Here is a 13,190-nt window from a genome sequence, read left to right on the forward strand (position 1 = left end):
CTTAAACAGCTGCTACATAGTAACTCAGTAGACTGGAAAATTAAATAAAGATCAGCCGGGAGAGGCCTCCGAGACCATCGTTCAGGTTGTATTTGAAAAGCGAGCGGACAAATGTTAAAACCAATGCTAGATGAATGGCAAGGAAGTCTAAAATGATACTCAGCCATTGGAAGGGAGGTTCATGTGTCATCTGGGTTGTCTTGGTGAGAAAATACAGAGAACTGCAGAGGAGATGGGAAGAAATAGACAGACTCAGGGTGTGCTTTTGAAGATGAATGCCATGGTCCTGGAACTGAGCAGAAGACTAAATAGGTTCTTCTCAGGTGCTGGGAAGATAGGTAACTCCCTAAAATATTCTTTGTCTGGTCGTGCATAGACACGGGACTTGTGATCATACAAAACAGTGAAAAAAGGAGAAAAAAGTCCTGTCCTAGACTTTGCAGAACAGAGCATTGACTGAACATCATCTTGTTGAGTTTTCTCAAGCAATCAATAGAAAACCCTTTCACAAGTGGAGAATTAGGAATAGAGAATGACAACCAGCCCCAAGTTTTGCAATGGGCATGAAATCAGCATTCAAAGTGTAGAATATCTGGCCCATGACTCTTCCACAGTCTAGCCTCCCCTATAAAATCACACATAAACTGACCAAAGAGTAGCATATCAAAATTGCATCAAATGACATTTTTTAAACTGTTGCCTGGAGTCTTGAAAGCAGAAGCTGTGGAGAAAAGTAAATTACTGTGATATTCAGGGCACAACTCTGGGACTGTATCGCTAAACAGGAGAAAGTTTCCTCAAGAAAACAACATGAGGAGGTCAGCATTTGAACAGCAATAGTAACAAAAGACATGCTCAAGGAGCACAGTAGGAGATAAAGATTGATGAGAGACTGTACAAGAAAATATCACTTCATACTGATAATATCAAACAGCCTTCAAAGATGTGGGATTTGAGCTGGCCATCAAAGAGAGATTTTTGACACACTTCCATTTTATTATTAAAAATGCATGACAATAGCTACTCTCTGCAGCTATTCTGTCAGTGATTGCTACTTGCCACCCATGGCTACTGAGTGCCTCAGATGTACATAGTGAAGATGTGAGATGTGTTTCACGCACAAAATACATTCCAGGTTTGGGGTAGTTAATATGAAAAAAATGATGTAAAATGCCTCAATAATTTTTATGTTTGTTACCAATTAGAATTTTGAATACATATTAGGGTAAAATATGTTGCTTAAATTATCTGTATTTCCTTTTACTTTTGAACTCTCTACTACAAATCTTAAAGTTTATCATCTCCTATTTCTGAATCATGTCATAATTCTATTGCACAGTACTGATCTAATGGACTGTAGATTGACTCCAGGTTCATAAAATCCAGCTGAAGGGTGAAAATAAAAAAAAAAAACGGAATGACAAAGTTCTGTAAATATTCTGTGTCAACTTCTTGCTCTTTTGTCTAAATTCACAGGGAATTCTTTCTGGTCTTAAAGATGGGAGCAATTTTATTTTTCATGCTTAGAATAAATATTCCCTCCCCTCCCATCATAGTTCTGAGATTCCTTCAGGGATATAAATCTTCTTTCACTCCCCATCCTCAGAGAAAGAACACCAGAAAGCTAATAGTTTCAAAGAGCTACTATGTAAGACAAATATTGGTTGCTTAGTGAATTTCAGTTTATCTATATTAATAAATATTACTTTTCTTTTAAATTCCTAGCATGCTAGGCAAAAGAAAATAGCAATTTAAAGTTCTGCTTTATAATAAGCTGCAGTAGAAGACTGTTCTTAAAATGAGTCTTATCTGAGCCTCATAAAGCTAAAGGTGTTGCCTCGCCTCCCCGTATCTTTCTTGAGCTGTTGCTATAGTTAGCATTTTTCCCCAAATTTACAGCTCTACCAGAACACAGCCGCCATGAAGAAAATAATACACTGTTAGGAAATGACCTCTTCCAACATTGCATAATGAATTTGTTGAGTGATGGAGCTCTGTCCCAAAGGACATTCTACATTTTGGTCCAAATGCATACATAATATCCTTTTCAAAAGATCTCATTTTTGCCTTCTCTGCTTAAACTACAGTTCAGTAAAGCATTATGAGATAGAGGCCAATTCCATTTTCTATCTGATTAGATCAAGATTGGGTATCTACTTCAGTCTAGAGTAATATATTCCACTCCTCAGAGATTTAGGTAGGAAATGCCCCTGAGGCTGATCATATACCATCTACGCCTAGAAGCTAAGGAGGACAATCTTCTACTTAGCATTTAGACTGTTAGCAGAGAAATCTGGACTTTAGGAAAGCTAATAAAAAACTAAATAGTTTTACACAAATGAGCAGAAAGAAGTAGAAGTACAGAAAGGAAAATTTTTTAGACTCTCAGTGACATTTTACCTAAGTACAGTTCTTCTAATACCTGGGCCTTGTTTACTGCTTGGCACTGTGGGTTAAAATAATCAATTTTCCTCTATTGCTTCAACTTACCAGGTTGTTGTAGGTTATTTGCAGCTGACTCTATAGGATAGGATTACAGAAGCCCCTGTGCATCACCCTGTTGTCTCTGGGCTAGCCTGCACTCACACCAGCTTAGTTTTTGTTTTCTCTGAGTTAGCCTGCAACCACACCATCTTGGCCTCTGTTGTCTCTGGGCTAGCCTGCACTCACACCAGCTTAGTTTTTGTTTTTCCTGAGTTAGCCTGCAACCACAACATCTTAGCCTCTGTTGTCTCTGGGCTAACCTGCATTCACGCAGAGGTTTCAACTCAGTGGTCACTGCTTCACAACCCACAATTCATATTTCCTGCTTGTCTTGAATTCTTGAAAGTCAGGTAATAACTTTTACCTCCATTTGAATATCAACCAAAACATTTTTTTGGTGTTTTTTTTTTTAATTTTCATGAAGACTGTGAGCGTAAAATTACTGCCTACAGGAGAGGAGTAATGTTCTTCACTGGGACTTGTCCACTTCCTCTTCCCAGCATACATGTCGGTGCTCAAGAAAAGAATATTAACTGAAGAAAATAAAAGTCCCCGGCTACATTACCTGTCTTCAAGTGCAGATTTTGTTCCTAAAGTACGATTTAGAAACAACGGGACACCCAGGGTTTCCTAGCAGATGACAGCACCACGTGATCCGGTGCAACCGATTTTATCTAAAGCCTCATCAGAAAAAAAAAAAGCATCTAAACTATGGGCTTTTATTTTTAATTTTTCATAGAAGAATTCTAAAAAAGTTATTAGCGTTATGTTTTCTAACTTAATTATGCACTGGATCAAATCAGAAGGGAAGAAAGAGGATTCCTTTTCCCCTTCCCAGAACGCTCATTCCTTTACCCAGAGACAGGAAGTTTGCCTGTTAAGTTGGTGCGACATCAATATTTCTGCCTTATCTTTCCATGTAACATAGGTCATTTCTCAACAGGAAGAAATCTAATGTTAAGTTTTCAGTGGAATAATTATGCCACTAAAAGTCTATTTTTATATGAAATTGTTTGTCTCTATAAACACACTGATTGGTTTAAGCTTATTAGAATCAGCTTGCTAGTGTTTAAACCTGTTCACCCATTTTTACTGTCTTATATCCTAATTTCTGTGATGCACCTTCTTAACTGAAAATTAATTCGTATTTCCATAATGTATTTTAGCTCTATTTGTTTATTTATTAATACCCTTTCTATTTCTAAATATATTTAAGAAGTATCACAAAGAAAGAAATATATAAAAAGACAAAATGATTAATATTCTGTAGAAGACAAAAGACAGACTGCAGAATGAGGCAGATGAAAACAAAAGCTTCACACTCACTCTTAGAGTCAGGTAACTAGATTAAAATTACACATTTAATGAGTTCTGAGCCACTCCGAGCCTTACCTACACTTGGGAAATCTGCACCTGTACAGCGCAGCTACTTAAATGCACAATTTCATGCCGACATGTAATAATTGTCCAAACTATCTTATTCCACAATTGATGTGACTATCATTGCATTTATAAGTCCTTCCCTTTCCCAGACATGCCAAGTTCTACGCTGAAATCGCCTCTCACAGCTAAGCAAACAAAGACACTCAAACAAACTTTATTAGATCCGGGAGTCCCACAACTAAAAGGATATTATAACACGAATTCTGATTGCTATTAGTAAATAAAACCCAGAGTCAGATATTAGGGGGAGAAAGCTGAAGGATCAGAGAAGCAGTGCAGCCAGTCTTTAGAGAGCCCCTTTCCTCTACCAATGCTCAGACCAAAAGGGTGATCCTGTCCTCAGATTGTCTTCTCAGACTGCAGGGGAGACCCCCAGACTGCAACTGTCTCCCCCAAACCTCAGACTGCACTGAGCTCCTGCCTCCCGCTGCCTTCTGTTCCTCTCTCCACCCAGCCATTTCACTCCTGTCTGCATCTCCCCAGTGCTGGGATCAAAGCCATGGGATCCCAAATTTGGGGATCACCTTTCTGTTTCTCTTTTAGACAGATTCGATTTAGTGTATAGCCCAGAGTGGCCTTGAACTAACAGAGATCCCTCTGCCTCTGCCTTCCACGTCCTGAGATTAAAGATGTGTGCCACCACTCCCTGGCCTCTAGTGGCTTAGCTCTATACTCTGATCTTCAGACAAGCATTATTTGTTAAAAACATAAACAAAATATCATTAAATATCATTACAGGATATTTTACTTGATTCTATATGTTTGGAGCAGGTGTATATGTAAATGATATTTATAATGTTGGAAAAGGCTAATTGGATCCAAATAATGCAATTAAAAGACAGCATCTTCCATTTTTCCCATTCCAGGACATCTTCTTTCAAAAATTATTAATAGGCATACATAACTAAAGCATTCAGAAGACACTGGGTATTTCATCATGATAGTGCCTTGGGCTTTGAGTACTTTGGATTTTCCCAAATAGTTTTGCGTTGTATTTTAATAAGGTTTCCTTATCTAGGTGAGAATAATTCTCCTTTTTTTTTTCCAAGTGGGAGCTTAATGGTTTTGCCCAGGATTGTCTAACGGATATGTGACCATGGTGGGAACATCACTCAGACATTCTCTATGCAAACCACCGCTCCTTCTCAAGCTGACAGCACCCACGTCTGAGTCATTTGTTTTTAACAAAATGTTGGCTCTAAACATAGTTATTCCTTTGCTTTTAATCCTGTAGATTTTAATCAACTATGAACTGAATTCACCAGTGCTGACCATGACGACAATAAGACAGCTCCTTTTTAGCTTCTCTTAGTCATGGCACTAATTAAAAAGTCCGTCCCTGGAGGAAGGCTATTAAATGTGAATGTTCCTCCAGGTAATGAGAAGCCACTTCTTCCAACATTTATCTCAGAAACATTTGGAAAACTATCTTCTCATACCACCTGTAGAAAGAACGTTATTCGTGCTTTGGCTTTTTTCATCTTCTATTGTAGATATAAATTTTTGCGCCTCGGCACAAATGGTTAAACTGTATTTTCTGCAGAGAGAAAGTTCACTTAGATTAAAACTTCATATTATCTGCATGAACAAGGAAATGCCTTGAGTTATTACTTCTCCACACTGACAATGCTGCTGTGTGTTGCTATCAGCTGTTCTAATTTAGTCCAGTGCAAGCTTCTTGAGTTTGTTCTAACTTCTGCTTATTTCAATGCATTGGCATGGCTTTCGTGCGCACATTCACACATGCAATGCTGATATTGCAGTCTAAGGAACTTAGTACTATTATTTTTCCATATTGTCATTTATTTTAGTGGCAGGCAAACTATTTTCGTTCATCAAGCCTTCGCAGGAACTATTGTCTTCATCCAGAAGAACTGCTGTAAGCTTGTTAACAGTTTTTTATTTATTTATTTATTTATTTATTTATTTATTTATTTATTTATTAAAGATTTCTACCGAGGGGGGGGGACTGGATGGGGGGAGGGGGAGGGAAATGGGAGGCTGCTAACAGTTCCTATCTTCAGTTTCTACTATGTCTCATAAATTCAATTTCACTTGGGGCCACATCATTTAGGACACAAACAATAAAATCAAACTGTTGTAGCATGAACTACCTGCTTTCAAACAGCCCTGAAACACACTCATCCTTTGTGCTAACTTTCTGCAAAATCAGAGGGTAACAAAAATATTTCTTTTGCTCTGCCTAGCGGATGTGAGACGTTAAAAGTCGAAAGAGTAAAACCTCATCAAAGGTCATTTTAAACTTTGAACCAGTTGAAGAGTGGGAGGAGTGAGACTATGAGCAAAGGGGTCAAGACCCATGGTGGGGACACCCACTGAAACAGTCTACCTGAGCTAGTGGGACCACACCAACTCCAGTTGGACTGGGAAGGAACAAGCATAAGACAAAACTAGTCCCACTGACAGTAGTGTGACTGGGCAGACTGAGGGGCCACTAGAATTGGCACCAGGATTTATCCCTATTGCTTGTACTGGCTTTTTGGGAACCCATTCTCTTTGGATGGATACCTTGCTCAGCCTAGATATAGTAAGGAGAGCCTTGGACCTTCCCCAAAGCAATGTGCCATATCCTCTCTGAGGAGTGGATGGGGGGTGAGGTGGGGAGTGAAGTAGAGGGAATGGAAAGAGGGAGGGAGGGAGAACTTGAATTGGGTATGTATATGAAAAAAAAAAAGATAGTTTCCTTTCTTCTTCAAAAAATTAAAAAAAAAATACTTTGAACTAAAGGTGATACGTTTATCAGTAGTATTGTATCCAAATGTTCCCAATCTCCTAAAGTGTGCAAAGTACATTGCATCTTGGTTTTGTGCACAGGCAACCTCAGAAATATGCAATTATTAGTACATAACCAAAGTAGATATCAAACTGTGACAAAGTTAATCGTCAAGAAAAGTAATCAAAATTTTAAAAAAAATGACACCCTTCTTTCATAAAAATAAACTTTAAATCACATAATGCATATATTCTCTGTTTTTTTTTTTTCAAATCATCTTCTGTTTTCTGCGGCTTCCTCAGTGTAAGCCGCCATCTGCTGCTGAGATGCTTGCTTGAGCTGGAAAAGTAGTGTTTCATTCTCTGTTTAATGGAACAATGGAGAAATTAAAGCACAATTGGAGAATCTGGCAGACAGCAGGCAGTTAGCAACTCTATTGTCTGGCAACACTCGCACAAGAATGCAAAGGATGTGCAAATCTGTAGCAGAGAAGCAGAAAAGAAATCAGAGTCAATGTCCACAACCTAAAACTGAGCGTAGTCTAATAAGTTATTCTTACCGAACCAAAGAAGCATTTGAATATTGAAACAGGAAATATGCTTACAACTTTTCTTTCTGTCTGTATTTCTTGTGTGTTTGAAGCACTGTTATTGAAACCATTTTCAACTCTAATAGAAACGATCTGGAAATTGGCCAGAACCAGGATGGAGAACTGGGCTGCTTCTTGCATGTCTGTCTGGACCTATCAATTAAAAGAACCAGCTACTGGGTGTTCTCTAAAGCAGGACTCCACAGCGTACATGAGCAAATAAAGTTCAAACATATTTAGTTTCCTTTCTGTCTGATGTCAGAATGCAGCAGTATTGGTTTCAGCACGCACAAATCAAGTTTAATTCCTCCAAGCGCCCCTAATAACATACCATAAAAGCAGAAGCTCAGTGTATGTGTGTGATTTCATAATGCTGAAAATTTCCATCAGCGGCTTCCAGACAATGTCTGTGAAGAGTAGTCGCTCTCCGCTTAAGATATTCACTGACAAGCCAGACACATAACACACCAATAACAAATTACTCTCGGATGTTTCCTAGTTACTGGTTTCCTTCTTTTATCTTGTTAAAGAAAATTAAATGCACGGCAAGGAAAAGATGGTGTAGTTTATTCATCACTCTATCCATATATCCAAATTGAAAAGTATTTTTTATATTTCAATATCAGTTCCTGAAATGTTCTAATTGATTACTATAAATGGTGGTAGCCATGTTAAATGCCATGGCAAACATCTCATGTCGATGTGACAGCTAAATTACGTAGAAGAAGATACAAAGTAATAAATCTGATATTCAAAGATTAGAAATAGATTAAAGTTTCACAAAAGTATGAGCATAGCCTAAAGCAGTGTTTCTCAATCTGTGGGTCATGACCCCTTTGCCATCGAATGACCCTTTCACAAGGGTCATCTAAGACCTTCGGAAAACATAGTTACTGGCATTACAACTCATAGCATTAGCAAAATGACAGTTATGAAGAAGCAACAAAAATAAATGTATGGATGGGGGTCACCATAGCATGAGGAACTCTGTCAAAGGGTTGCATCATTTAGGAAGGTTGAGAACCACTGAGGTAAAAGGACACATGCCTAAAGCCTAGACAAAGAGTAAAAGGATCGCCTCTGAATTCCATATTCATCAAAGAAGAAAGAAGCAACATTGCTAGAAAATGTAATGTGCTTTTCCACCATTTTGGAGATTCCATCTATCTTTTAAATATTCAGAATTATCAGGGCTGGCCACTGGGTGTTTGACCATGTTCCAGTGAGTATACGGGCAACACAAATTGGACTTGGTGGTTTTTTCCTTCTTTTTTCTTTCTCTTATTTTATTTTGGAGAAGGCCACAAGTTGGGGGTGTGCCTGGGAGAACTGAGAAATGCATTGTGTGAAATCTCCAAATAATCAATAACAAAAAAATCAGAATTATCTAGGAAAACGCCAAACCCTAGGTTACCGTTTTAGAGATTTATTTTGCCATTTCATATCACCCATTGATGTTTACATAATCAAGAATTAAATATTTTGAAATTTGTTATTCAGTATAATTTATAATATGAATAAAGGAAATAGACAACACCAATATTAAAGGAGCATTAAATCTGTAAGCAAAAATAATATCTAAAAAAATGTTGTGAGGGGGCTAACAAGATGCCCCAGGGGATAAATGTGCTTGTCATCAATCCTGATGACCTGAGCTTTAGCCTCAGAGCTGCCACAAGAGTTGTATTTGATATTCACCTCCAAGCTGTGTCATGCATGCTTGCACACACACACACACACACACACACACACACACAAAATTATATATAATATATACAGTGCAATGTAACATGTAATGAGCTGATAATAAATATACTAAAATACAATCGAAATAATGAGGTTTCATGACACCAAATTGTGTTTTGTCATGGAAGACTAATTAAAACAGAAATAGAAGGGAAGGTCATTGTTTTAAGGAGATTGACAGATGGTGACGACATGGCACGTGCAAACGGAAAATCTTAAGAGAAAATGATAAAGAAGCTGACTAATTTTAGACTTATGTTTCTAGGACATTTTGAGATTTGACTAGGGCATTATTGTTTACCATTCATTTGTACAACGACTCAAGGGTGACTTTCTATAAACTTCATGAACCTCAAAATTAGTATTTGCAAAAATTCAAGTGAGTTAAAGAGATAATAAATCAATATGAATTTCAAATGCAATTACTTGCTATGTAAAAAGCGCTACATAGCAACAAATACAAAGTTCAAATAACCAAAGAAGCAAAAAAAAAATGAAAAATAAAAAAACCTGTGTACTAGCTCTCTATGAACAAACTGAAGCATGGCGACTGAGTACAGCCTTAGATATTAAAAAGTAGAGCTATATAATGCGTAAGATGATAAAAAAAAAAAAAAGAGGTCCCGAACTCAAGAACACAATCTAGTTTTCATACTACCACTTAAAATCAGTTACCTTCCTCACCCTTAGGTGAAATCACTGAAAATCTGTTAAAAGATAAACTGTGTTTTGTTAATAGACAGAAAAAAAATTTTTTCTTCAATCTTGTATCGGGGTAGCTCCACCTGCATACCGGAACAACGGAAGTTCCTGCTCTCAAGTGAGATCTTAAGATTACTGTGAAAGAAAAATATTGAACAGGACTGCAGTCACACGTGTAGAAACTACTCATTATTTGACCCTACACAAATCAAAATCAAGAAAACATTTGGGTGGTTGGGCATAATGGCATACACCTGTAATACCAGCAATCAAGCTGGTGAGGTAGGGGGATCCCTGTGTGTTCAAGACCCACCCGGGCTATACAGTGAAACCATGTCTCAAAGAAAGTTGGTGCAAATCATAAAAGAAATATTGTTCCTCTAAGCACATAATACATAATTTTTAACTTATGTATTATGTATCATTTCCACTGATATGGGAACAAATTGTTCTGTTTCTGATGTTAAATGCCAACCCTTATTATCTTGTTTTATAAAACACAGTTGTAATAAGTGTAGCATCAAATTGTCCAGCACTGGGCATTTGAACAAATGATAAAATAGTTACTACAACTTTCATTTTCCCCTTCCTCCCCTCCTCTCGCTCCCCCCTCATCTCCTCCCTTTCTCCATTCACTCTTCAGAGAGGGTCTTGGCCCTGCCTCAACTTGATGACTCACCATGATGAGCACTTTTTAAGTCTCAAGATTATTTCTGTGTCCTTTGTCTTGCTGATTCTAGAATTTGTGACAATAACAACTATCCAGGCATTGCACTTTAATTTTTTTATAAAAATAAGAGAAATGATAGTCTCAGAGATTTTGTGTGCAATGTACATAAACTGTTTTCATTTTTTGTTTCAAAATAGTATTCTCAACAAATAAGAATCCGTAACTTTTTAATCTTCTTAAGTATAAAGCAAGTATTTCTGATATGTGTGCTCAAATGAAGTAAATAAAGCCCCAATTTCTGATTTCACAAGGTTCCAAAACTCAGAAAAGAGATCACTAACTAGAATCCAAAATATGAGCTGGTCTAGAGACACGCTAAGCTTCTAGCTCAGAGCATAGATAAAAATGATCAGGTTTATTCTCCACAAAGGCAAACACATTTTGTCTGAATCTTTCAAGAGACTACAAGTTTGCCTGAAAGACTACATGTGACAGAGTAGGGGTAGTGGCAAGGGAATTCCAGGTAAATATAAAAACATGAACAATACATAAAAGACAAAGTGGGCATCAAATGGCAGGAGCCCCAAATTCCTTCTGCTCTTCAGTTTCTCTGTGTTCTGGGTTTCCCAGCCCTAAATGCAGAGGTAGTATCTACATTACAGAGTCATGGTAATGATTAAATAAAATTAATTCACAAGCATGCTCAGAGCGGTGCCCATTATGTGGCAGGCAATCAAGGTAGTTAAAACATGGGATGTGCATGAGAAGCAAATAGTTGTGGGCTAGGATGCATCACTTCTGCAGCAATTGTCCATCAGAAGCTCTGCGTGCCAGCAAGTTTAGACTGTGTCCTGAAGGCAACAGGGTTTTTGAACAATCATGTCATTTCATTTTTTAAGAAACATGGCCCTGGCAACAGTCTCAGGAAGAATTTGTTCATCCCTCACACTCTCCCTGACCTCTGCTAAAGAGCTGCTGTACTTTAATTCTCTGCCTTGCTATTTAGAACAGATTTGAATCTTTAGATTTTTTCGGTTCCTATTATCTTCCTTCAGGCCAAGTTTTATTTCGATTCTATTTATGGATAAGTGGGATATATCACCTGATAGTTCCTTAAGTCTGTCTTTCTTATTTAGCAGATACCGTGTTCTACAACTCGCACTTTGGCAAGCATCTTCTTCCTCTAGAGAACAGTCTTTCTATTCCAGTTCTCTTTGTAACATCTGCTTTGGAACAATGGCATTTCCTCTAAGTTGTTAAGTAGCCGCTAATGCCCTTCTGCCACTTTACCCAGGGCCCATACTGTGTGGAAATTCCACCCAGTCTGCAATTAGCATTCTCAGACATGAAATCGATGCACTGTCTCCATCCGTTCATCCAGCGGTAACTTGGAACATTCCTGCCTTCTCCATCCCTGGTGGTAATGAGGAAGTAAGTATTCGGTAAACTTCCCATAACAGATTCCAGATGGTACCTACTGGGTTTCAAGGTGCATTTGCCAGACTTTCTCCTCTCCAATTATATTTTATTCTGTCATCACTTGCACGTCGGTAGGTTTCCTCTTTGAATTCCATACAACCCCCCTCTTCAGTTACAAAGGCCTCGTGAGAACTATGGTTATTTTCAAGGCTTACATCCAGAACCAACTAATCCATTTGGATTGGAGGACAATAATCTGAGAAAGCTTCCAAATGTATCTTTATCAGGGATTTACGGACCCGGGGATGGGAAAGGAGTGACCAGTATAGTCTTTGGGACCCAATGTCTACATGCTCTGAGTGCAAGCCATTCCTGAAGTCTTCAGCGATACACCGGACCTCTGGCACTGGGTTATTTGCTTCTCCTCTGCGCTCCCGGCGTATCCAGGGTGAAACCTGTGTGACAGTAACTAGGATGCGGTGTCCGCACTACGTGGAACTGCTCTGTGCCACTGACGTTCAGTCTTTCCTGTCTTCCCATCTCCAGCGCCTATCTCAGTCCTGATACTGGAAAACAACTCTCTCCGAGTGAATGATAAAGGATCAAAGCTTGTTTTCTCAACCTTAAGAGAGGAAAACAGCGCTGGATTCCTTAATCTTGGACACATGCCGGTATATAAGATTACAGTCACTACTAAACACAGCAAATGACCCAAAAAGTAAACACACAGACCTGTCTGCGCCTTTCTTTTGTTCCAGCATTCATCAAACCATTACACAGCGGGGAATGTTTCCTCCCAGTGGACCTGGCAGCTAGAGAGAAGGCGCCTTCCGAAAATGTAAGGGTTCCCACCAAGTCTTTGGAAATTGAGGGGCGCTTTGTCTAAGTCCCAGGAAGAGAAAGCACCTGCTGCCTAGTACCCAGTTGGGAAAATGTTTCCTCTGGTATTTGGTATGTGGAATGTGTGCTCTTGCTTTGGATAAACATAGGCTGAACCTTCTGTTGTTTTCAAAGAATATCAACTATTCCTAATGAATATAGGATGTGTGCTATGGACGTGCATAGACAGGGTTTTGATTCTTTCTATCTCGACTGTAGAGTGTATGCATTTTAGATTGTGAAATTCTGTTCTTAATAAAGTAACTACATAGAGCATGTTCAGTATGGATGTGCAAATACCCATTTCACTCAGGATATGTGCTTAATAATGCCTTGTTTCTAAAAAGTAGTGTTTTATAGTCTACAAATACTTGACATATTAGATGGCATGAATATAAATATTAATAACACAATAGATTAATAATTGTGATCTACACAAAGACTAAAAATTTTCCATGTGAAAGACTGGAAATGAATTTTCCAAAAACTCCTGTGATGAGACTGCCCCCTAGAGGTCAGATTAC

This window comes from Alexandromys fortis, unplaced genomic scaffold (assembly GCF_014885135.2).
Source record: "Alexandromys fortis isolate MF-2015 unplaced genomic scaffold, M_Fortis_MF-2015_v1.1 scaffold_24, whole genome shotgun sequence".
NCBI classification, from domain to species: domain Eukaryota; kingdom Metazoa; phylum Chordata; class Mammalia; order Rodentia; family Cricetidae; genus Alexandromys; species Alexandromys fortis.